This window comes from Lissotriton vulgaris, chromosome 12 (assembly GCF_964263255.1).
Source record: "Lissotriton vulgaris chromosome 12, aLisVul1.2, whole genome shotgun sequence".
NCBI lineage: Eukaryota > Metazoa > Chordata > Amphibia > Caudata > Salamandridae > Lissotriton > Lissotriton vulgaris.
In genome coordinates, this window is record NC_141700.1 from 670,997,130 (window position 1) to 671,023,676 (window position 26,547).

The following is a 26,547-nucleotide window of genomic DNA, read 5'->3' on the forward strand; positions in this document are numbered from 1 at the left end:
TAGTTGGTGGTAAATTACGAATACCTGTGTGTATGCAAACCTGTGCATGTACACCTGTGCCATGTGGCACAAATACATGCCTTTCGGGCATGTATGTGTGCCACATGGCACACAAGCCCTAATCAGGGGTGCAACAGGGTGTCAAAGTGACACCCTGCCACCCTTGAATAATTCCGTATTATTCGGTAATTGACATTCATTCCTATGGGCCTCCAGGCCCAAAGGAATGAATGGCAATTACCGAATCAGTAAATACCGATTTGGTAATTACCGAATATTACCGATTCGGTAAAAAATACCAAATATTTACTACATCAGATTTACCGATTCTAAAATACCGAATCTGTAAAATTCGATATTTTAGAATCGGTAAAAATGATTTACCGACATCTAGCCCTAGAGGTGGAATCAAGACCAGACAGCCTTGGTATTCGACAAGCATGCGTTTTGGAACTGCCAGCACTGGCAGTTCCAAATGTGGGCAACTGCATCCTTTGCAGGCCCGGCCCGTGCAGGGCGTTATACTGGGGCGGTGACGTCAGGCGGGCGAGGGGCAGGGTGGGGGGGGTTTAAAATGCGGGATTTGGACCATTACAGGTAAGTAACGGAAAAAATGAATAAAACAAATTTCGTTGCCCGCGCTGCATCGCCAAATATCCCGCATTTTAAAACCCCCCACCCTGCCCCTCCCCCGCCTGACGTCACCGCCCCAGTATAACGCCCTGCACGGGCCAGGCCTGATCCTTTGCTCTTAAATGCTGGTCATGCTCCTGCTTTCTTCAGCCTCTCCTTCTGCTAATAATGGTGTAGGGCAGTGTGGGGCTATGGCGGTTTCTTTCTTGGGCGTCAAGGCTGTGCTCACCCTATTACTGGCATCCGCATTTCTTTTCAAATGATAGGTAGCACCAGTGGCAATGCTACTTAGCATTTTAAAACGAATGTGGAAACCTTATGCCTGTCCTTCAGCTGCTGCTTGCCTGTCTGATTGACAACACTTTGAGTCAGACACAGGCATTAGATAGAGGAGGCAGGTTTTTGTGACACATGCACTATTGCACATGTGTCATTTAAAAGCTCTGCAAACAGGGCTTCTTGGTACCAGTCAGGTATTCACTGTTTGGGGGCCCTTGATCCATCCACAAATGACGCCAGGCATGGTCATATTTCCAAGCAGCCTCAGGCGGGTACACTGTAAGCCCTGTACCTCCTGGGGCTGCTGACTGCTAAAGCTGCAGTATGATGTCCTCGCCCTTTCCCAAGTCGTCACCGGATGGGGTCATCAAGCATAACGGACCCCACCCATCTCTGTGATGAGATGAGAAAGGTAGGGTTTATATATTTTTTTAATGCTGCCTGCAACTTTACTGCAATAATCACTGCACTTTTGTATTGTGCTGTGATTACTGTAGTAATGCTGCATTTTTGTTTTTAAATGCCTTTATTCTCATTTGACCTGACGTCACAGAGTCAGGAAACTCATCCTCATGACCCTGTGAAGTTGAGTCACATACAGAGTAGTGCTTTCAGTTTCAGTTTTAGCTCCTCTTTGAACTGTGGCAGAGACTTGGACCACGCAGAACACCTATAGGCTGCAGCAGCATGTCAACTATCCTGGCATCAGCTCATCAACAAAGACAGAAGCTGTCTGATAAGGGAAGTTAAAATATTAAGGGCCATATGTAGGTAATCAATTTTTACCGGTTCTAAAATACCGAATTTTACCGATTCGGTATTTTAGAATCGGTAATTGGGATGTAGATAATAATTCAGTAAATTTTACCGAATCGGTAAAATTTGGTAATTACCGATCCGGTATTTACTGATTCTGTAATTCCCAATAATTCCTGGAGGCCCATAGGAATGAATGTGAATTACCGATTCGGTAAATACCGAATCGGTAATAGGGGTAAGACTTACAAGGGTGGCAGGGTCTCACATTGACACCCTGTTGCACCCCTGAATAGAGCTTGAGTGCACATGTGGCACATATGTCTGCCACATGGCACTCTTGGAAAAGCACAAATTTGCTTTTTCTAAGGTTTTCGATATTTACCACCAACTTTTTGTTGGTGGTAAATACTGAATCCTTAACTCAGAAATGCACTCACTTGAGTGCTCCCTACATTTAGGATTCGGTAATTTACGGAATCGGTATTTTAAGGAATCGGTAATTTACTGATTCCTTAAATTTATCCCCTACATCTCAAATGCCCAATACCGGTCGGTAACTGACGAAATTCAGTAATTTCGGCTGTTACCGACCAGTATTGGGCCTCCTACATATGGCCCTAAATATTTAACTTGTTTGTATTTAAGCATATTGCATTCAAAACACCTGTTGTAGAAATCTGCATTTATGTGTGTGTGTGGGTGTGTTTTTTTTTGCATATGGTTGGTGTGTAGAGAATGTGCAAACCACACCATGCTTTCTGGCAGTGACAAGCGACCACCCATTCACTGGCGGCAGTGTATGAATGCCTTCCACCAGTTACAGTTTTATTTTGAGTCCCTTGGAATTCCTGTTGCAGGTGCAAATGAGAGTTTGGGAAAAACAGAGGTGGAAAGAAGCATAACATTTGACAAATAGGTGCTCTTTCTGCACATTATGCTGCATCCGGACCTCATTTAGTTAGAATAGTCCCAAAGATTTGCGCTGAGGTAATACCGCACCCTACTGCGACGGAAAAATGAATGGCTGCTAAATTCAGTAAGAGAAAATTGGAATTCCCTTGGTGGTTGATTACACTTTCTGACAGCTCTGTATGCTGACTCTATAGGTATCAGCCCCTGTGTTAAAACTTACACATTCCCAATTAAAACTACATTCATACAAAAAATAAGTAAAAAGCTAGTATTTTATTTTTATAAAACCATATGCATCATAATAATAGACATTTGACATTCAATTAAAAAACTAATTACAATATTACAAATACATCAAATTATTTTGCAAATTATGTAGTGATATCTCATCAAGAAAATAGGGGATAAAAAGACAGTTCTATAGCAAAACTACATGAAATATATACTGACAAGCAAATGACAGAGAGACACAAAAAAGACAATATATTTTGTCATGAGAGAAAAACATCAGGGTAAACAGTTTTTCTTGGCAGATCCTAGATATACTCAATATTTTTTATCTATAGGATGAGCTGTTCCCCTCAATTGCGTAAAAAGCAGCGTTGACGCATTTTGATGGTTAGAACTGATATTCCATCTTTTTCAAGACAGAAAAATATACATCTCTCTTATTTAAAGGCTAAATTCAGTACGTAATTAGGCCTTGGGAGTCTCATGCCATTCTTTACATTTAGACTGGAGAGAAAGATGCTGATTCTCATCTGTTGATTCGGTAGGAGAGTCAGGTGGAATGTGAAAACATTGAAGTGGCTGGGGATGAGGAGAACACATCAATGAGTAAAAATAATGCAAAGAGATAACTCTGGGGGTTAACTCATTTGCTTGAGAGATCTCTGTTTTATCTAGTACCTGGTTTGAATCATAGTAGCAAAGAGGGTTAATGCGTTTCTTTGTGCATGTTTATGGACCTATGTTATGTGTTTTATATTGTCAGGAGTAGAGAAAATCAGCCTTGCCTGGTACCCTAACCCCCTTCGGAGGTCAGACTTCCTTGTCAACTCAGAAATTCTATGACATTTCTTATGAGTTTTCATTTATGAATGCCTATAAGAACTATATTTTTTAAATCCATCTATCACAGGGATAGTGCTGTAAATTGCACCAAAATACACCAATTTTGTAGACAAATTTCGAGGAGAGAACCTCCCCCGAACGCCCCTTATTGACGTCTGCTTACACCCCACCACTTTAACATTCCACCTTCCACCACACTGGTCTGAGAGGCATCTCTTTAACAGTATAGTCACTCCCTTTTAACGAAAAGAAGGTGTAGCAGCTGAGCTTGACTTGTAACATGTCTGACAGCATGACAAACATTTGTGGCGTCAATGGTATGTGTCATTTGACTTAAATTAAACACACTGTGAGTTGCAGACCAAGTCAAGTGATACATTGTTAAACAGCATTAAATGGGATCTGCATACAGCTTGTCAGGTGTATGCAAATTGTCTAAAGAATGTGCTTATCATGCAAAGCTGTGTACTTTGACCTGGAATTTCCTTGGGGTTGCTTTTCTTTAGGGACTTTAGCTCCTTGGTCAGAATACATTCTGGTAAGGCAATCTGTTACATTTGCTACAATCTGTTTCAGTCATATTTGTTCTGGAAATGTAAGTGATGATAAAGTAAAACTGCTGACAAAGATAGGTCTAGTTTGATAGCTGTTCCTACATTCCTCTTGTTCTAAGACATGTAACATGCTAACAATTGTAGCATGTGGAGCTGCCAGACTAAAAGGTCTCCATTCCTTCAGTCCAGCCTTGATTGCTAGCAATTTGTTTTTGAGGGCTGAATAATTATTTTCTAACTGTTAGGGCCAGATGTATCGTACTTTCATGTAAAGCAATGCAGCAAGACACGTTGCTGAGCTGTGTGAAAGGGACCTTGCGCCAACGCACACACCCTTGTGCCATGGTGAAAGTGTGCCTGTGTTGCAGATAGGATTGTTTTTGTGCAGTAAGGGGCACCTTCCTGCACAAAAACAATGCTCAGAGGCATTTTCCACTTTCTAAGGGTGCTGCAGAATGCAGCATGAGAGGAAACAAATTGGAGAAATAAAAATATTTCTCCTCCTTGTGCCTCCAATGGGAAGGTGTAAACTGTTGATAAATTCCTAGGTTTACCTGTCTTAGTAGATCTCGGAATGTGCCAAAATCCATGGGTGAATGTGTGGAAGCAGCCATGCTCCACCTATGGAACACCTTCCCGGGGCAGAGTAACAGAAGGCAGTGATTTGCGCTGTCTTCCGTTGCTCCAGATTTGCCAAGCCAAGTGGGGCCACGCAAGGTTGCCTTACATGGTTTGGTAAATCTCGTACTAGGTTTTGCGTTACCTTGCATGGTGCAAGGATAATGCAAAACAGTGGTAAATTTGGCCCTTAGTTTGCAGGAAATGCAAGCTATTAGTTGTTCCTCCTCATCTGGACACTCCTGAATCAGTATTTCTCCAATTGTCCAATCAGAAGCATAAGTTTCAATGAAAATTGGCTTCCCAGAGTTCAGAGAAAGCAAAATGTGTGCTTCTGTTTGTCTTGTCTTGATTTCCAAAAAGAAAAGATTTGAGATGCTTCTTTAGATTAGTGAAAAGGCTTACCTCTTCTTTCACAGGCAGGTAATGGGAAGACGCATTTCAGAGATGTTCACTTACAAATTTCTGATAGTAATTGACTAGTGCAAATAGAATCTGAGTTTCTTTGACAGAAGATGGAACTGACCACTGACGAATACTCCTGACCTTCTTGTCATCCATAGCAATCTCTTGGGCAGGAATAGTAAATCCCAAATATTCTACTGAATCTTGTTCGAACAAGCAGATTTCAGTAATAACCTGCAATCAGGGTGTAGCTTGGCCAATAGGATGGGGGGGAGGGTCTGAGCTGCAGAGGTCCCAACCACTTCGTTGAGATATCTTGTTAAAACAGATATGAGAAGCACAACATGGGGGGATCAAGGGTCAGTGGTAGAAAGAGAGATGGGCAGATTGTTATGGGCACTTTTTCAACACAGTTTTTCAAACTAATCAACTATTTTTAAGGCCTTCAAATAAGAGACAAGAGTGTGTGTGTATGTTTTCGTCTGTGTGTTTGTTAAAATGTGTAAAAATCCCAGGTGAAATTCAAGACACTTTACCATACCGGACTGAAAGCACTTGTACCCAACTATTTACCACAGAATACATTTTTGGGGGAGTGTAGCACCCCAAACACCCCCCTGAAGCTATATCTCTGCCTGAAGCTTTTTTTCCTTTAGGAGCTTCAAGCCTTCTTTTAAAATCTTAGCATGTTTAGCATATTCTTTAGAATATATCAGGGTGCTGTCACGCTATATTACTCCTGAATAAAGAAAGAGGTCAGAAAAAAGAAAGTCCATGAACTATTGAAAAATGGAAGGAGAATTGCATAGCCTGGAAGACATAATCCTAAACCCCAAATGTCCCAAGGGTGTCCATACGGCTAATCTCCTCTTCTGATTCATAAACAAGCATTTGCAATGCAATAGGTCTCGCATTAGGAAAGTTTGAGCTATTGGTATTGTAAATGACACATTTTTTATTTATGTGTTGGTTTTGAAAATAGCAAATTTAATAGCTTTGTCATTTACAATGCCAATAGTTCTAACGTTTGCAAATGTGACACCTATAGCATTTGTAATGCAATATGTGTTGTATTTACGTGACTTAGATGTATTGATATTTCAAATAACAATGGCTTTTACATTTTTTAATAATTAATACTTAAATAAAAGTTATTGTAATTTATAATAGCAATAGCTTAAACTTTTGTAAAAAAAATTGTGAAGATTATGTTAATTGTATTTTATTTTGACGAAAATCCAAGAACAGAAGTGAAATATTAACATCTTTTTATGACATATGTAATAACGCTTGAAACATTGAGAGAACATATTTGAACCAGTTATTGAATGGTTGCACAGATTGATGCTGTGGTGGCGCTGAGTGATATTGTGGTGGCAACGAGTGATGCTGTGGCGTTCATTGATGCTGTGGTAGCGCCTAGTGATGTTGTATTTCCCATGAGTGATGCTGTGGTGGTGCTGAGTGATGCTGTGGCGAAGTGATAGATAGAGTGAAGGCGATAGATAGATAGAGTGATGGCGATAGATAGATAGAGTGTATTTATGTTGCATTGAGTAGTGTAAGTATGAGGTGTGTAATTATACGGCACTGAGTGGTATTATGTGAAGTGTATTTACGTTGCATTGAGAAGAGTAATTATATGGGGTGTAATTACGTGGCACTGAGCGGTAATATGGGGAGTGTATGTTGTATTCAGTAGAGTAATTATGTGGCACTGAGTGGTATTTGGAGTGTATGTTGCATTGAGTGCAGTGTAATTATGTAGCATATTATACGGCACTGAGTGGTATTATGTGAAGTGTATTTACGTTGCATTGAGAAGAGTAATTATATGGGGTGTAATTACGTGGCACTGAGTGGTAATATGGGGAGTGTATGTTGCATTCAGTAGAGTGTACTTATGTGGCACTGAGTGGGATTTGGAGTGAATGTTGCATTGAGTGCAGTGTAATTATGTGGTGTGTAATTATGTGGCACTCAGTAGTATTTGGAGTGTATGTTGCATGGAGTGCAGTGTAAATATGTAATATGTAATTTTGTGGCACTGAGTCGTATTGTTTGGAGTGTATATGGCATTGAGTGCAGTGTAACTATGTAGCATATAATTATGTGGCACTGAGTGGTATTTGGAGTGTATGTTGCATTGAGAGCTGGGTAATTATGTGGCAGCGCAGTGTGTGAGGCAACGCAGTGTGTGTGTGTGTGTGTGAGGCAGCGCAGTGTGTGTGTGTGTGTGTGAGGCAGTGCAGTGTGTGTGTGTGAGGCAGCGCATTGTGTGTGTGTGAGGCAGTGTTTGTGTGTGAGGCAGCGTGTGTGTGAGGCAGCGCAGTGTGTGTGTGTGAGGCAGCGTGTGTGTGTTTGAGGAAGTGCAATGTGTGTGTGTGTGTGTGAGGCAGCGCAGTGTGTGTGTGTGTGTGTGGCAGCGCAGTGTGTGTGTGAGGCAGTGCAGTGTGTGTGAGGCAGCGCAGTGTGTGTGAGGCAGTGCAGTGTGTGTGAGGCAGTGCAGTGTGTGTGAGGCTGCGCAGTGTGTGTGTGCGTGAGGCAGCACAGTGTGTGTGAGGCAGCCCAGTGTGTGTGAGGCAGCGCAGTGTGTGTGAGGCAGTGCAGTGTGTGTGAGGCAGCGCAGTGTGTGTGAGGCAGCGCAGTGTGTGTGTGGCAGCGCAGTGTGTTGAAGCAGCGCAGTGTGTTGAGGCAGCGCAGTGTGTTGAGGCAGCGCAGTGTGTTGAGGCAGCGCAGTGTGTTGAAGCAGCGCAGTGTGTGTGAGGCAGCGCAGTGTGTGTGAGGCAGCGCAGTGTGTGTGAGGCAGCGCAGTGTGTGTGAGGCAGCGCAGTGTGTGAGGCAGCGCAGTGTGTGTGAGGCAGCGCAATGTGTAGCAGGGCAGTGTGTGCGTGATGCAGCGCAGTGTGTGTGTGAGGCAGTGTAGTATGTGTGTCATAGGGCAGTGTGTGTGTGTAACAGCGCAGTGTGTGTGATAGGACAGTGTGAGTGACACACAGCAGTGTGTGGCTCCATACTGTGTTTGTGAGGCAGCGCAGTGTGACTGTGTGTGAGGCAGCGCAGTGTGTGTGTGAGGCAGCGCAGTGTGTGTGTGTGTGAGGCAGCGCAGTGTGTGTGTGTGAGAGGCAGCGCAGTGTGTGTGTGTGAGAGGCAGTGCAGTGTGTGTGTGAGGCAGTGCAGTGTGTGTGTGTGTGTGTGTGAGGCAGCGCAGTGTGTGTGTGTGAGGCAGCGCAGTGTGTGTGAGGCAGCGCAGTGTGTGTGAGGCAGCGCAGTGTGTGAGGCAGCGCAGTGTGTGTGTGTGTGAGGCAGTGCAGTGTGTGTGTGTGAGAGGCAGCGCAGTGTGTGTGTGTGAGAGGCAGCGCGGTGTGTGAGAGGCAGCGCAGTGTGTGTGAGGGAGGGCAGCGCAGTGTGTGTGAGGGAGGGCAGCGCAGTGTGTGTGAGGGAGGGCAGCGCAGTGTGTGTGAGGGAGGGCAGCGCAGTGTGTGTGAGGGAGGGCAGCGCAGTGTGTGTGAGGGAGGGCAGCGCAGTGTGTGTGAGGGAGGGCAGCGCAGTGTGTGTGAGGGAGGGCAGCGCAGTATGTGTGTGAGGCAGCGCAGTGTGTGTGTGAGGCAGCACAGTGTGTGTGTGAGGCAGCGCAGTGTGTGTGTGAGGCAGCGCAGTGTGTGTGTGAGGCAGCGCAGTGTGTGTGAGGCAGCGCAGTGTGTGTGAGGCAGCGCAGTGTGTGTGAGGCAGCGCAGTGTGTGTGTGAGGCAGCGCAGTGTGTGTGTGAGGCAGCGCAGTGTGTGAGGCAGCGCAGTGTGTGTGTGAGGCAGCGCAGTGTGTGTGTGAGGCAGCGCAGTGTGTGTGTGAGGCAGCGCAGTGTGTGTGAGGCAGCGCAGTGTGTGTGAGGCAGCGCAGTGTGTGTGTGAGGCAGCGCAGTGTGTGTGAGGCAGCGCAGTGTGTGTGAGGCAGCGCAGTGTGTGTGAGGCAGCGCAGTGTGTGTGAGGCAGCGCAGTGTGTGTGAGGCAGCGCAGTGTGTGTGTGTGTGAGGCAGCGTAGTGTGTGTGTGTGAGGCAGCGCAGTGTCCAATGTGTGGAAGGCCCTGGTTACTTCAGCATGAATGACGCATTTGCACTTCATAGCAGCTAGATTTAGACCGGCACTGCAGGATTATAAACCCCTTGGAAGCCCTTGAATCGTCTGTACATCCAGTTCTAGGGTCACAAGACTCATTCTGTTGTTTTATTTATTTCCAATACACGTGGCTGTGTTTAAATGTGACGGGGTTCTGCTTGGCCCAAAACATGGGCTTCAAACGTCTGGTCGCAGAGCGGTGCAGCCGCCTGCAGGCTGGAAGCACACGGCTTGACATGGAATGATTTACATTTAAACAAAAATAAAATCAATGGGTTTACATAGGTTACGACTGCCCTATATGAACACGGTGACAGAGACTGGAAAACAACTGCTTGATTGCTGGTAGGTAGAGAAATGCATTTATAGGAAAACGTGTTTATTTTCGATTTTTTGACAACATAATATATCAAAGTAATATAGATACACCTAAAAAACTGATTCTGCGCGAGCCACTGCCGCCGATTTTGCAGTTTCCTACCTAACCTTCGTAAATAGTGTATAGCCACCGGTTTTACCAATCAACGCAGTAGTGCTTATTTTATCAACTGAGGTAAGATGAAACTTTGAGCAGTGACTCGCATTGTAACATGCTACTTGCACACTGTAGATGGGGCTACCCGCTCAGATGTTTTACCTGCGTTGGAACCTGTGGCTGAAAGTCCCCCACACATGTGTTTTAAAGGGTTGGAGCCTGTAGGTGTGACCACAAAGATCTCCGCAGTGGGCGTATCACGCCTCTGGTCCACTACAGATGTGTTTTTTTTTCTAAGGAGACATTTCAGATAAAACGTGAAACCCTGTCGCTGTTACTTATAAGACAGCTCCAATGGTGAGGGTTCTGGAAGGGCATGGTCTTTTTTTACGTAACCCCTTGGGCGTGCCCACCACCATGCAGCAGAAAGAAAAACAAGCATAATCATGGTGGGTGAGAGATAGGAACAGGGGGAGGGGGCAGGGGTGAGTGATCGAAACAAAGTGGAGGGTGTGAGGTGGGAACAGGGCGGAGGGGTGAGAAGAGGTTGGAGGTGATGAGAAACGGGAGAGGGTGAAAGTGAGAGATGGGTGGAGGGTGAGTGATGAGAAGAGGGTGCAAAGATGAGAGGAAGACCATAGTGAGGTGGATGTGACATATAGGAGCGGGGTGCGGAGGCTGGGGATGGGGTACAGTGCGCAGAGTTAAGAAAGTAACAATAGTGTGAGGTACCAGGAGAGGGAAAGGAACCAGACGGATGAGTGAGAGAAATAAAGAACAGTGGCCGAGGAGTTCGGATTGGGACAGTGCGGAGGTAGAGGTGGATGAGTTGAGAAAGAAACAAGCGGGTGGGGAAGAGATGTTTGGGGTAGTAATAGACACCGTAAGGGTAGATGGGTGAGGGATCGGTGGATAGGTGAGGGACTGACGGATAGACCGGCGAGAGTCCTGGTCGGGTGATTGACGGGTAGAATGGAGAGAGAGGAGGCGAGATGATTAGGAGAAGCAGTTAAGAAAAGTGAGAGAGGTGGGTGCAGAGGTGAGAGCGATAAGTGGATGGGGGACTGCAGGAGGGAGCGGAGGGCTGATGGGTGAGTGCACAAATTGAGGGATGAAAAGCGGAGGAGTGACTACTTGGGGAGGAATGAGCGTTTGGAAAGTGTTAAGGGGTGGGGGGAGGAGTGGAACGGTCCAATGGTCGAAGGATGTGTGGTTGAGTAGAGGGAGCCCGGGTGGAGCCGTAGCGCATGGCTGACAGTGGTGAAAGGGAGAGACCTGCAAGAATGTTGTGATGGGCGGAGGGGGAGGCAGGGTAAAAGTGTGAGCGGCTTAGGCAGGACGAAAGGCTGAAGTGTGTGGGAAGAAGTTAAGAGAAACTAGGAAAGGCTATAAACCTCCGATGTTTGGCATTCTGTAGCCCCACGGACAGAAATATGCAGAGAAGGATACGGTTGTGAAAGAACATGCTGACCAGTTAGAATAGAAAACAAGAAATAAAGATTTCAAAGTTACCTTGGCGGGGCTTGCTGGGCATGCTTGTGTGCTTCCCAGAGAGACAGGAGATTGGGAAACGCACGCGCGCGGCCGGCGCCGATCGCTTTCCAGAGCGTGCGCGTGACATCTCCTGTCTCCTGGGAAGCAGACCCGACAGCATTAGTATCGCGCCTGCGCGATGGCATATGGCTTCGCCATATGCATCGCAGGCGCGAGACCTAAAAAGGAGCAATTCAAAGTCTCAATTCAGAAGAATTTTTTTGGGGAGCAAGAAAAGAGACTATCCTGCAGGTGTTTTAAAGGGAATTCTGAAGCCATTATTTAAATTCTTCTCCAGACTTTCTCAAAGACCCTCCCTTTCAGAACACAAGGGCAAATAGATCCTTCCAAATGGAACCTTGGCACAGGATTATAGTTCAATTGTACAGTCAAAAATTCTATGAGATGGTAGAGTTTTCTCATCAGGTTGTAAGACGTTTACTAGGATGTCTTGATATGTAGTTGGAATGGAACTTATTTGAGTGGCAGTGTAAATGGAGTGAGTCATATTAAGTAGTTCAGTCATCCCAATTTTCTATTTTGACAATTTAGGCAAGACTAAACACAGAACTGCAAATCCAAGAAAACAGTTTTTGCAGACCAATTCATGAAGGAATGGTGTTTGGACAAGCAACTTATTCCCAGAATCATTTAATGCTTAGGCGTTGCTATAGGCTCAAAGGAGATTGGTTTCTGATGTTGATCTATCTCGAGAATAATAGATTGCATTTGTTCTGCCACTGGTCCTCTTGAAACTGCAGAACTGTCAACTAACCCTGGGTGTTGAACTCCGCTCCGTTCGCAGTTTGCTGAGTTTTCTGCACTTCGTGCTCGGAGTAACACACAGAGTTCCCCCCCAAAATTGTCCTCGCTCACGCTCGTTAACGTCAAGTTGGAGAGTGCAAGCGAGGAAAACCCACCTCCAGGTCAGATTTTTCCTTGTTTGGTCTCGCCAAGGTCTAGTTGGCAAGCAAAACCAAGGAAAATCATTCTCCTGGTGAGATTTCTCAATGCGGGTGGTCGGATTTCTCAATGTGAGTGATCATGACCATTTGCATTGAGAAACCTTCCCTTCATGTTGAGAAACTACTTGAGCAGCAGAAAGGAATCTGCGCCCTCTTGCGCTGGGCATGGTGCTGTTCGCGATGATTTTACAATGTGGGACAAAGACCTGGCGCTCAAAATCACCATGAACGGCATGACCCTAACACACTCTGCTGCTCGCGGAACTCCACATAGCACGACAGAGTTTTTTTTTCACTTCGAACTCCCCCAAGCTTACTGTCAAATGCTTGGACTATGATAGGCTCATCTTTTAGGATTACAGGAAATTGGTGCTTTATAGTTAATTACACCTCAGTAATTTGTGGATAATTCGCAGTTGATTAGTAGGGAAAGGGCTGTGTTCTTATCTTGTTGAAGAATAATGAATCTAGAACAATGCAAAATCTGATTAATTTGAGGCAGATGTTAGCACTTTACTCATGACCTTCATATGCTTTAAGGGTGAGTCTTTTAGTTTCCCCCAAGGCTTCTCAGTTCTGACTGGACAGTTAACCAACAGGTGACACTTCTGACCGCAGTATAGGCATATACTTAGCATTCTTCTCAGCATTTCATTTTCATATAACAGATTTATGGTTACCCCTAACTGCACAGACTCTTCCTCAGAACATTAATTGTCAAACTTTTGAGAAGCAGTAGGTTGATGTTAGGACCGGCCATCAATCTTGCTTCTAAAATTTCCTTTTCTTCTATCAAATCTTCTCTGGAGAAGACTAGCATCAATTTTCATCGTGAGAGATATTAAAACAGGTAGGGGCACTAGGTGGGAAACTCTGGGTAACTAATCTTCAAACTAATCTTTTAAACCTTCCTAGAAGATGGTAAATAGGAGGACATGTTATTAGTCCATCTCTCAGGCTAAAGACTTGGTAACAATGGATTGCAAGTCCAAAGATCCTTGAGTTAGAAGGAGCATTTTGATTCGAGAAGATTATCTTTGATCAAGTCTGTCAAACGCACCCTTAAAGGCTTCAAGGAAAGCAACATAATTGTCCAGAAGAAGCCTACTCTCTTCCGCAAGGTGGGTAGTGTGGTACATAAACAAGGATGCGTAGTCCAGTTATAGTAGAAGATCCCTCTTTACTAGCAGGTACTTAGGTGGCAGGTTACAGGATAGGAAGATACAAGGAGAAACCCCACCAGGAGAGAGCCACTAGCTCCTCAGCCTGAGATGACCAACTGACAATCTCCACAGAGTGAGACACTGAAACATTCCATGATGTCACAGGACATTCTGATAAAGTGGTAGAGAGGTAAAAGATATAGAAACCATTTACCACACATCCTCTTCCGTTAGCGAACAACAGCAAGAAAGAAGTTAAGACGGAGTAGAAGGATTCAGAGGAGACTGTAGACACAAGAGCTAGTCAAAGGGACAATTTGAAAAGCAGGAAACTCAAGCGAGAAAGCAGAAACACAGGAAAATTAAGAGGCATGTAGAAAGAAAATCATAAGATGCACAAATGGTCATGGTTGGACAAAACACAAGAATGCAAATTACATAACATGCCCATCCACCCTCCTTAATAAAACAAGGTAGCGAACCTGGCAAACCAAGTAGGGTGTAATGACAAAATGTGTGCAGATGGAAGTAAGCACAATAAGATGAACTAACAACCCTCACAGAAAAAGGAATGCCTTGCAATAAAGATTAGTGCATGACATGCACTAACAACCTCCCCTCCAAGGGTACACCAAGCAAGGCAACCTTTAAACTGTGGAACAAAACAACTCCCCAGAAAAGGGTACACCAGAGGATACTAACGCCCCTGGAAGGAAGAACACAGTAGCCACACACTGACAACTGTGACGCAACAACACCAAGAGGTAGCGCTGACCACGCACCCCGCTTACCCAAATAGAGTGATGCAATTTAGACAAACACAGACAACCTCCCCTAACAAAAGGGTACACTATTGAACAATGTAAGAATTGTTCAACGCAACATCACTTAATGGTGGCGCTGACAACGCACACCACCTTCCCCAGAAAAGGGTACACAAAGGATACTAATCCTTGAAACCTTTGAACATAGTAGTTACATGCAAACAACCTCCCCTAATGAAAGGGTACACCACGTTAAAAGTGTGCAACGTAACTTCTCCAAAGGGTAACAACAAGACCCTAGGAAACAATATGTTGGCACTGACTGGCACCACAACCCCACAACCTCCCCTAAGTAAGGGTACACCATAAGTACTAACCCTAAGTACATGGATGGGGTATTGATTAGACACAAACACCCTATCTGCCTAAGCAGGGTGAAACACAGAATAAACACCCTGTGAGACCAAGACTACAACGTCCCCTATATATATATATATATATATATATATATATATACAGGGTACCCCGTAAGGTACAACATCGCCCTAGTTACAAAATATGGCACTGACTAGCCACACGCCTTCCCCTAAATAAGGGTACACCGTAGGGTAAGACGCTGCCTTAGGAACCCAACCCAAATTCCTGATGGTAGGGTACAGCATAAAACAACCACTGACAAAAAAAACACAAAAGGAAAACATACTAACAACCTCCCAAAGGTAAATAGAACAATCCATTATGCCCAACACACACACCAACCCACAACATACACTGAAAAACAAATAAGTTGAAGCATAAGCATAGGAATAAACAAAAGGATTCAGCTCCGGTGAGCGATATCTCACCCGAGGTCTTCTTAGCCAGAATTGTCCAAAAGTTCTGATGAGTGACTGCACAACAGGAAACGTGGGGTGAAATGCAGGCAACCTCCAACCAAGAGTTTGTCAAAAGATGGGACATCCACAGTCCCCGGGTTCTTGTAAAAACCTCCTGTTGGAAATGGCAAGACAAGAATGCAACCAGCGATTTAGAGGAAGCTTGAAAGCAACGAAGTGCAGAAGTTTAGTAACGTGATAAGAGTCACAAAATTAATCTCTCACACGAGATCCTGTAAGAACCCCCTCTTGGAAATGGCAAACCTCGAATGCACGCAGCAATGTAGAGGAAGCTCGAAAGCACTTTTCTCCGTAGAACGCCGTAGTAGACTTACACTCCTCACTCCGCATGTTCCACTATCCACTGAAACAGATAAAGGACTAGAACCGCAAGGAAAGCTGGAGTGGACCAGGAGCAGTGGCAACAACAGACGGACTCGTACACACTGCGGAGACTTGCGCAGCAAAAACAACCAAAATGGAGGCAAGTCGTCACATCGGCGCTGGATGGCTCACAGCGAAGACGTTCTGTCCTGACTCGTAACGGAGAAGGCAGTGGCAGAAGAGCAGACTTCACAAAGAGCATGAAGCAGGTTCCTCGAGACAGGTAAGATTGTGCGTGCGCCATAGCAGTTGGTTTGTTCGTGATGTAGAGGCTCAACCGCCTCAAAGTAAATCGCATTGCAAAAGTGTACAAAACACCTCAAAAATGTTCCCCACACACCGCAAAAATACAAATAGGCTTCCAGGCTTCCACACGCTGCTTTCACACGCTGAATGGCTTGAAGTTGTGAAGGCAGAGGAAACACCACACTGTGGGAGAAGACACCCAATACAGAAAGGCCACAATCGAGCTTGACAGAACAGATGATGGGTGGCTCCAGTAATGAGAAAGTAGAGACACAACAGCGTTGTGAGAAAGAGAGAGTACTGCTAGCGCCGGGGCACCTCCAAAAGAACAAAGACACCAAGCGCTCGTAGGAGGAGAAGTGCCCACACTGTGTGAAAATACACTGAATACACAGTGGTTAAATCCAAGGCGAGCTGTCAAAGAACACAAGAAAGCCAGAAGGCACAACAGGGTGATCAGGCCCGCTGAGGCAGTGGCTCTTGTAGCTGGAAACAAATAGTCTCCAGATGACAGCAAGATGGCAATAGACTCTCACACAACACGAACACCCAGGTTGCAGGCTGTCCAAGTTGAGAAGGACACTGGTGGGGTTAACTGGGCGTTACACTGATCTCCAGGAGATAAACTTACTTAAATGAAGAATAGTCCTTGGTTTCCTTATAGCTGAGTTACAATCTTCTTCCTGTGCAGCGTAGGTGAGTCCAAGAAATGTCGCCAAACTGTGGTACATAAACAAGGATGCGTAGTCCAGGTGTAGTAGAAGATCCTTCTTTATTAGCAGGTAGTTAGGTGGCAGGTTACAGGATAGGAAGATACAAGGAGAAACCCCACCAGGAGAGAGCTACCAGCTCCTCAGCCTGAGATGACCAACTGACAATCTCCACAGAGTGAGACACTCAAACATTCCATGATGTCACAGGACATTCTGATAAAGTGGTAGAGAGGTAAAAGATATAGAAACCATTTACCACAGGTAGCACATACTGAGGCTTACTAGGGACATTTCCATAGGTGCTTACTATGAAACACATTTTTTCTCGATCAGAATCATAAATGTGAGGTGTGAAAGGGAAGTGCACGATACATGTATCCAGAACAATTTTGCACTTCCATGGGTTTATATCGCGCATTTGTTCAACAAGCCCAGCAGGAGGTGGATGTAAAGACCCTATTATAGAATTGCTTATGAAGACCTGAGAGCTGCATTTTCACTAGACAAGGTCTTTACTTACGTAGACAAGGGGTTGACAGTTGCAATTAATTCTTACACTTAGTTTATTCCCTTAACAGGACTAGAAGAACTTTAGCATTGCAATCTGTCAGGTTCCAATTTTCTGAATTGGAATGCGGATGCTCTCCTTCGCTCTCTCAGGTAGGGTCTTTTGCGCTTAGATGATTGCCTAGAATTCTGAGTGACATACATCTAGCCTCGGTGCGGTCCATGATAAGCAGCATGGAAAAATCATGTTGTCAGAGGAAAAACTCAGAGTGCAGATTAAAGTTCCCTCTCAAGGTAGACAATGAACAAGCAAGAAAACAAGGAAGGATAACTGGATAAAAATAACAGCTCAGACAGATCCAGAGCTAGCAGCACAACAATCTGATTGCATTAAAATGACACTCAGGTCGAGTCTGCCTATATAGGTAGCTAAGACCTTTGACCTGGATTTTACTTGCGGCCATCTTGGATTGGGAAGTAACCTGAAAAAAAAGAGAAGGTAGCAGAAACAAAACCCAAAGTAAAATATGCACTAAAAGAATAACCCATTGAAAAGTAAAGATTCTGATTGAACCGAGGCCAAAAAAAAAACAGTAAAGGCATCCTAAATGACACTTTCGGAACAGTGCACATGTGGTGGACACTGTGATGCTGGTTACAGAAATTGCTGACAATTCTGAAGTGGAAAAATGATTAAATGAGGCCTCACCCAACCACGATCATGATAACAGGTAAGTGAAAAGGAGATGACCACACAAAGGCATAGAGACTCCCCAATAGTGTGGTACACACCACTGGCACTTAACATCGACAGTTTGGCCGTTTTTGTATTTGCATGTGCACTTGCTGCACATACAATTCTGACTCTACGTTGTAGTAATTCTGCTCACCTTCGTTTCGTAAACATAGTTTATGAATTGGGTCCTGTGCGTCAAACATTATTAGCGCTGTGCAGTTTCTAAGCTTTATTGGCTCCCCCAAAGAAAAGTGGACACAGACTCGGGAGCACACAGCACTTACCAACAGTGAGTCTAATTCTTAGAATTCACTGCCATGTGTCTCGACGCAGCAGAAATGTGTGGGCCTGGAAAATAGGAGGCCTTCGAAGTGCATAATTAGCAGTGTTCCAGCCAGCTGTTCTCCGGGGAGTCGCATTCCTTGGAAGACAGCTCGTCTGAGCACACTCAGAAGAGTTGTAGATTTCACCATTGGTCTTCCTTTAAACTCAAGGGGAATATGATAATCGCTGGTTGTCCAGAATACCAACATTTAACTTTTTTGACAATTCCGCTATATGTGTGTATGCCTGCACAGGGAAAGGCTGGTAAGGCTAATATAATAATGCATGAATATGGCATGGGAGATTATGTATGTATTGGTATTTGTATAGCATGAACCTAGTTAGGAAACAATGGAGAGCTATAAACATTAAATGGGGGAGGGGAGACGAACTACAAGATCATGTACATTAGGTGGGTATTACACGAGCACATTTCACTTCACAATTTTGTTAGGCACTGGGAGTGTATGCGATTTGCTTAGAATCGCAAGATGCTGAGCTGCACAGTGAAGTCAGGATTCAAACCTGAGTCCCCAGGTTCCAAAATCAACATCTCTAGCCACAGAGGAGCATCTACTGTATCATTCTTAGCTTCGCAGGTCAGAAATTGGTATATCACTGTGACATCACATGCTTTTACCCTTCTACGAGCTGTGAAACACATAATATTTCAGTTTTTTCACCCAAATATGTAATCAGGCTTAATATAGCAAAATTTGTTCAGGGAAATCCCTGTGAGCGATATTTGAGTACATATAATAATTCCATTTATGACATGTGCTACCAATCTGTGTCCAGGTCAGGCTTACAGCTTCCTTTGGAGTGTGGGCCCAAGGTTGGATCTTTTGAATTTTTTAGAAAAAAGTTATTAGGTAATACAGCAATGGATCTTTAAAGCTCAAAAAGTGGCATTATGAATTTTCGTTATGAGTGAAAACAAGAAAGAACTACTCATCAATTTAAAAAAAGATTTCTGACCCTTAATTCTTTTGTAACTTACTTATTTGCTACACAACATGTGCATCCAAAGGGTTACTTCTAGAATATAGGGGCATATTACCAAGAACAGGCGATAAAATTATTGCCGCTTTATCGGCAGGAAACTGCTGCTAAAGCGGCGATAATGGGCTTGATAATATGCTCTTGTGAATTCACATAGCAGCCCAGGTTAACACCAGAATCTGGGCTGCTATGGGAATTCACAAGGACATATTATCAAGCCCATTATCGCCGCTTTAGCAGTAGTTTCCTGCCGATAAAGCGGCGATAACTGTATCACCTGTTCTTGATAATATGGCCTTTACTGCTTGTAGCACTGACTAAGATGACAGAGATGCCCTGAAGCTTTTCTATACCATTATACCTTGGTAGAGAGGCTTATACTGGTTGTTAAATATCCCAAGAGCCAAAGGTGAGGGACTGCATTATTAAGAGGTCCTTTAACAACCGGTTTGCTTGAGGCAGAAGAGCTATAGTGCCATTAATACAGTGCACACACCGACTTCTCAATTAAATGGAAGGGAAAACCTTGGAATGTTGCTGCAAAAGGGCTATCCCGGAATTCACTGGCCTTCTACCACTCTGTTGAATTCAACGGAGTGCTCAATATTCCAATGTTCGAATAATGTTTTTTAGGAAGCTACCTCAACCTGTTTCTTCCACTTGGACTTATTCTTCATCTTTTGGATCCGTTTCAAAGGTATCCACCCAATGGGCCACTGAGGGCGGCCTCATTGAGCTTCCTTGGAACTAAAAGCAAGCATATCTATTGATTGTCCAGTTCAGTCCCTCTTTTATGAAAGAGCTTCCTTAGCCAGCATTTGCCTTAGTGCTGCAAGATCTCACCCATTCTTCTACTCTCCCTCCTTTCCATGGACTAGCACCTACAGGTTACCCTAAATTGGACAAATGGTCTAAAGCAATTTCTGTCTGTATTACTCAGCTGCCAAATTGGTGTTCCAAGATGACGTCCTCTTCCAAATGAGGAGGACAATTTGTATCATCAATGGGTTTAGAATGGAAGTACCAAACATTTAGTCTATCTAATCCCTTATTGCAAGATTGTCGGAATAGGGTGGCATACTTATCAAACGTAAGAAATAATATTACCCCATGATGAGGTATTTAACAAATTTGGAAAAAACACCTATTCCAGGAACACAAGGCATTTCATGGAGACTTGGTTTTTAACACTCAAAATACCCAATGTTTTGCTTTTTTCTGCTTCTTTTTCCCCGATACAGTTTGGCAGGATTGACCTGCCAAACTTTATTAGAAAAACACTATAAGAGTGTGATAATCAATTATCATCACACAACTCATAATGCTGATCCCTGTTTAAACATGTGTTTGGATAAGGATCAGAATTCAGCCCTGAACTCATAAAGAGGGCCATAAACTCACTTGATAATTATTCCATGACTCAGGAGACCCACATCCAAACTGGTCTCAGTGTTTAAAATAGCACCCAGGTGTCTGAGTGACAGTCAGGTGTGGCTCTATACTAAAAGATTGATCTTTTACTGGACAAAGATTCAAACCCTAACACACTGTTACTTTCATGCAACTCAAGAGGTCTCTACAGCAGATGCCGCACCCCACTTAAATAACCACAGTCTTACAAGAGAAATACATATATCCTAGTTTCACATCAAGCAACAGGATACCTGCACCCATAGGTATCTCAGCCGAAGCATCAAGACATAGGTAAACTCAGATCTTCATCACGGGTCCCTACTATGCTTATCTTCATCATTATTATTTCACTTAAATGAGACATTCCAGTGTTTACACAAGCTTGAGCAAATTTCCAGAAATGGAGAAGGCCACTAGGCATCACTTCCTGCACCAGAACAATCCTGCCTACAATGCAGACACCCTTATACCATGGCGCAAGGGTTCCTGCATTGGTAGAGACAGCACATTGTGCACCCGCGCAGGCAAAGAGCCACAATGTGGCATATTTTGGTAAATGTGGAGCATTTCTGCCCTCTCCCTTTGACGCCGTGTAGTATGATAAATCTGCCCCTCAGTGACTGAGTGATAGTTCAGTTCAAAACTATTCTACAATAGATTTTTTTAAATGCTAGTTTTCTTTCTAGGGCTTGATTCCAATGTGCATAATAAAGGGACAGGGGCTGAAATTACCATTTTTGGATGTTATTTCTGTCACCTTAGCACGCAGTTCCACGTTTAGGCAACCAGAATGGGTAATAACATGCACCACCCAGAACTACCAGACCCCTTCCCACGAGTTTTTTCTGATTCTGATTCAGGTGATGTTTCTGAATAAATATTCCTCCTGCTCTCAGCAGGGGGGACTCCAGGTGTGAGTTCCCACCCGATGAACTCTGAATCGAGTCCACAAAACAGAGGCAGCAACCTCTACAATTTCACAAAGGGAAAAAGCTTCCTGCTTCTTTAATATGGTGGCAGCTGAGCAAAAGTTTCCAACTCAAGATTCTGAGGATGACCATGCAGTGGAGGGTTCCACCAGATACGGCTTTTTGAGCACACGACAATACCTACAAAATGTTTTTATAAGAGGTGATGGCAGCCCATGCAATATACAGAAGACTGGCACTAGATTGCCTTCTCTAGAAGTTCTGATATCTTCACTTGCTAATGGGTTCTACCTTGGCTGAAGTTTTTGAAGGCTGCTTATAGCGAATTCTCAGGCATTCTTCCATTTCAGTAATTCATCTACTTGTTAGTGATGGCCTTAGCAATGGCTGCTGAATGAGGTATGGTTAAGAACGGACAGGTTTTGCAATTACCAGTGTCTTAGCATATAATTGCTTGATTTTCCTCAACATGTGCAACAAGAAGATACTCTGCTTTAGAAAAATTAAAGCTCAGCTTATTCTGAATTATCCATAATTGAATTAAAGAAACACATTTTATGAATTGCTGCTCTCTGTTGGAAAAGATTGTTATTTATGCACAACATGAGTTGTGAGAGACTGCAAGAATCGATAGGAGTTAAATGGTGACAAGCAGGAACCCCTTAAGGACTCTGCAGCTAATTGAAATGACTAAGATGACTTCTGTAACTCTGAAAGATGTGTTTTGCACAGCTTTGGTTGAAGGTTCATCTTTAGGAGCAGATAGTGACTCTTCCCACTTATTTAATAATTTGGCAGCATAGTACATCGTTGAACGTATTTAATTAATTTCAGTAATAGCATGCTTTTGTCTGTATAAATCTAAAATATATTTTTCTTTCAAGGGGAAGATTCTGTAGCAGGTGAAATTAGCCATATGTTTTAAACCATCTTCATTTACATAATCTCATTCATGTTCTTTATCCATATCAATGCTACACTAGCACTTTCTTTAGACTTCAACTCTTATTCTCGAATTGTCCTATTTTTAAAGAAAGTGTCATTTGTTGCCAAGTGCATAAATTCACAATTTCTTGTAATGGTAATTCTCTTTGTATATATTATGGTAAATATATTATATTTTAAATTATATTTTGAATTTAGTTTGCATAATGTTTCCAGCCCTGTATATGTACTATACTTTAAAGTATGTTTTGTGTTTCTCTACAGCAAGAAAATATCCGAAGGCTACTTTTATATTAGAGTGTAATAAAATAAAATGTCAGAAGAACTGGTTTTCTTAGTTATTGAAAAACCTTTCAATTTTACAGATAATGGTGTAGCCCACTATTCTATTATAGGATGACCTCCAACACAGGAAAACTCTTGACTATCTATTCTTCAGAAATGATTGGAACCAACTACTGTAAAATGTTCATCCTTGCCACCTCCCTCATTCCAGCGAGCAGGAGGAAGCGGTCTAGAGTGTCAACTGCTAATAAGCGATTGAGTATATAATGTTAATGTTATAGACATTTGTAGAGCGCAACTGTTACCCGAAGGTGTCCTGGCGCCATCTGAAGTACTAAAAAAGGCATAAAGACAGATAGACTATTATCAGGATTTAAGCAGAAGAAGTAATGAAGCATCATGCCATCCATGCTCTCTAGGGTGAATGACTGAATCTCCAAAAGGACTTTTTCAGTTCCTCTATTGGGTCAGATTTCTTATTGCAGATCCCCCAGTTTTAAGATTCTGATCTTAATTTTGAATGTCTTCTCTAGAATCTTCATCAGGGAACTTGTTGGCTGTGGAGAGTGGGAAGCTCCCCTGGACGCCCGCAACAGCCGCGTCTGCCCAACCCACCAAGGAGAGGAAGAGGCAGAGTTTCTGCTGGAGGAGTTGTAAAGAATCGCCCGGCGGGACCCTCTGTGGTGGAGCTGATGCAGCGAGTAAGGGAGCTGGCTGCGAATGGAATTACAGACGCTGGGGCTGAAGACGGGGGAGATTGTGAGAATAGTGCCGGTAGAGGTAGCGGAGACAAGGAGGAAAGTCCTGCATCTTCTTGAGCAGCGTTCCAAGTGGTTCAAGAGGGAGTAAGTCCGACGTGCATGGGTCTGACCTATGCTGCTGGAGAAAATGAGGGGTGCGTGACATTGCCTGAAACAATTGATGCCACGGACTTAGCTGTGAATATTGTACCCACTGTTACCCCATTGAAGATTCTGGTAATAAAGTTAGAAAGGGGAGTGGGGGCAAGGGAGGCAAGTGCTCAGCTCATCCAGACCTTCGGAAGTGGAAGGTGCTGAGAACCAGACTGGCAGGCAGTATATGGCCGCTGTAACAGAAAGCAATAACTCTATTGCTGTGGGAGATAAGAATAAGTCAGAAGCTGAGAAAGAGCCCAGCGACTGTTTTTTCTCTGTATCGGAGGGGGCGGAGTGGTCGGATGACATTCTGGACACCTCACAGGGGGCTAGCAGTCTGAAGTCAAACCCCGAGGATAGTGAGGAGAATCACCTCTTAACAGCTAAAGAGTCTACTGGGCAAAATGGCATGAAAAATAAAGGAAGGAAGGATCTTTTGTGGCACTAATCTTCAGCTACTCCATTCTCAGGATTAGCTGCAAAAAAACACTCCGGTGCCAATGGATAGTACTCTCCCAGGCTTGATACTATACATCAGGCTATCCTGGCTCATAGAGAGGAAACCTGCCAAGATAGTCGGAAAACTCAGGCAGGGACGAGGAAAAATGCAGGGGATGGAGAGGAAGCTATCTAAGGCATTTTCTAATATGGGAGAAAGATTAGCGAATTTGGAAGAAAGAGTGATGGCTTCAGAAGCGGATGCGGCTGATACAGTAACACTGGTGGAGGCCCACGATGCCCAGATCAAAGACATACAATGGAAGATAGAAGAGTCTGAAAACAGACAAAGAAGGGATGATCTCAGAGTTCTGGGGATTCAGGAGGGCCTAGAAGGGTCCGACACTAGGAGCTACATAATCAACCTTTTTAAGGCAGCCTTCCCGGAACTCTCTGAGTGGAACTGGGCATCATAAATCCAAAGAGAGCATCGTATCCCCTTCAAACTACGAGCACCAGCGAAGGAGGGCGACAGACCTCGGGCTATATTGCTTTTCTTATGAAACTTCCTCCTGCGGCAGTCTATTTCTGATAAAGCTAGGCCAGATGCTAGAAGATCAATCGGGGGTCTCATTTTTTGTAAGGCCCGACTTCTGCCATATAACGGTGGAAAGGCGCTGGAGGTTGAGGCAGCTTCTGAAACCTTTTCAGGACAAAAAGATCCAGGCGTATTTGTTTAATTCGGTGCAACTAAAGATCATCAACCAGGGTACCACATGCTCTTTCTCATCAGAGATAAAGGCAAAGGAGTATTTGGACTCCCAGGGAAAATAATCTGCTGGGTGTGTGTCATTTTAGGGGGAGGAGGTGAGGGGGTGGTTTTGCTGGTCATTGGTCGGTATGATGAAAGGCGCAGGTGGGGGTTCTGGGATAGGAAGGGGGGAAAGAAAGTTTTAGCTTTCCAGAAGGTGGAGTTGTTTTGAGAAATTGTTTCTTTTTTCTAGGTTTAAGGGTCTTTTGTAAATTAGGTTTGGATGTGTTTATAGGACCCACTGTCTACTAACACTGCGCACATTACATGCACAGACCAAGGTCTGAGCATCCTGATGGGGGGGTAGGCCGATCTAAGTTAGGGGAGGTGGGGTGGAGGGGGGTCACACAGGGAGGGAGGTTGGTGGGGAAGGGAGGCATGGGGGTTGGGATGTCATGACTTGGGGTGGGATGAAAAGGGGGGAAGAAAATTAGATTGTACCTGGTGCATTGCTGTTTTTGGTTGGGTTTATGTATTGTTTGTAATTATTTGGTTTCTACTGAGGCATTGGTCAGGGGTTCTTTGTAAAAGGAATGATGAGGAAACTTAAGATATGTTTGCTAAATATAGGGGGCTTGAATGATTGGAATAAGAGGCAAAAATGGGGGCATTTTGTGATTGCAAATCCTTTGGATGTGATCTGTATACAGGAGACTCACCTACCCTGGGCTAAAAAAAATCTGCTTAATATTAAGGGCTTTGAGTTACTGTTGTGTTCCACGCAGACGTCCACTGTTAGAGGGGTGGCAATTTTGGCCAAAACTAGTTTGGGTGGCTCTAGACGCTCCCTGGCAGATACCTTGGGCAGGTGGACAATTGTGGAACTTGAGGGGGGGTTAACATTGTGTACAATTTATGGCTCCAACCAGGATGAACCTGATGTATTCGATAAATTGGAGGTTGAGTTACTGAACTGGCCATGTCCCCTCATAGTTTGCGGTGATTTCAATATATCTGCAGATCTTACAGGTGGAAACAATGTAATTTATGCCGGCTGGAAACCCAAGGTTTGTAGAGCCCTGTCCGCTTTAATTAGTTCACATAGCTTGTTGGATGTGTGGGGGTATAAGAAACCCCGTAACCCAGGCTTTACCTATTTTTCCTTCCCCTTTAAGAAATACACTAAATTGGATTATTTTCTTATATCATCTTCGGAGACGGGGAGAGTAGGAATTGCTAAATTGCCAAAAGTAATCTCTGACCACAGTCCATTAATTTTAGCTATTGAAAGTGATAAGGTTACTAGTCCTCATTATAGGTGGACTTTTGATAGGAGATTGCTAGTTGATCCCAAATTTGTGAAACACCTAAAAATCTGGGCTCAAAACTATTTTGATATAAATAGGCATAGTGCTTCCCGAAATTGCGTATGGGATTCTTTTAAGGCGGCATTAAGAGGGGAGACGATCAGCTTCTCTGCTAGCCTGAGGAAAGAAGCTTGAGAGGAGCACGAGAAACTGATGGGTCAGTTGGTACAGGCAGAGGAGCAACATATGAGGGATTTTACAGGTGGGAAAGAGGCTAATGATAGCTTGCATAAGATATTGGCCCTTAATGCGGAAGTATATAAATGTGTAGCTCAGAGAAGCGCTGATGAATATCAGATACATATGGGAAGCATGTATGAGACAGGAGAGCAGGAGGGTAAGCTACTAGCATTAAGGATTAGACAGGGCTTTAGTAGAAATACAATAGCAAAAATTCATGAGGGCAACCAGAAGTATAAGGAGCCAGAAGGTATTAGAAAGCTCTTTAAGAACTTCTATCAAAATTTATATCAAGAGGACAGGGCAGAG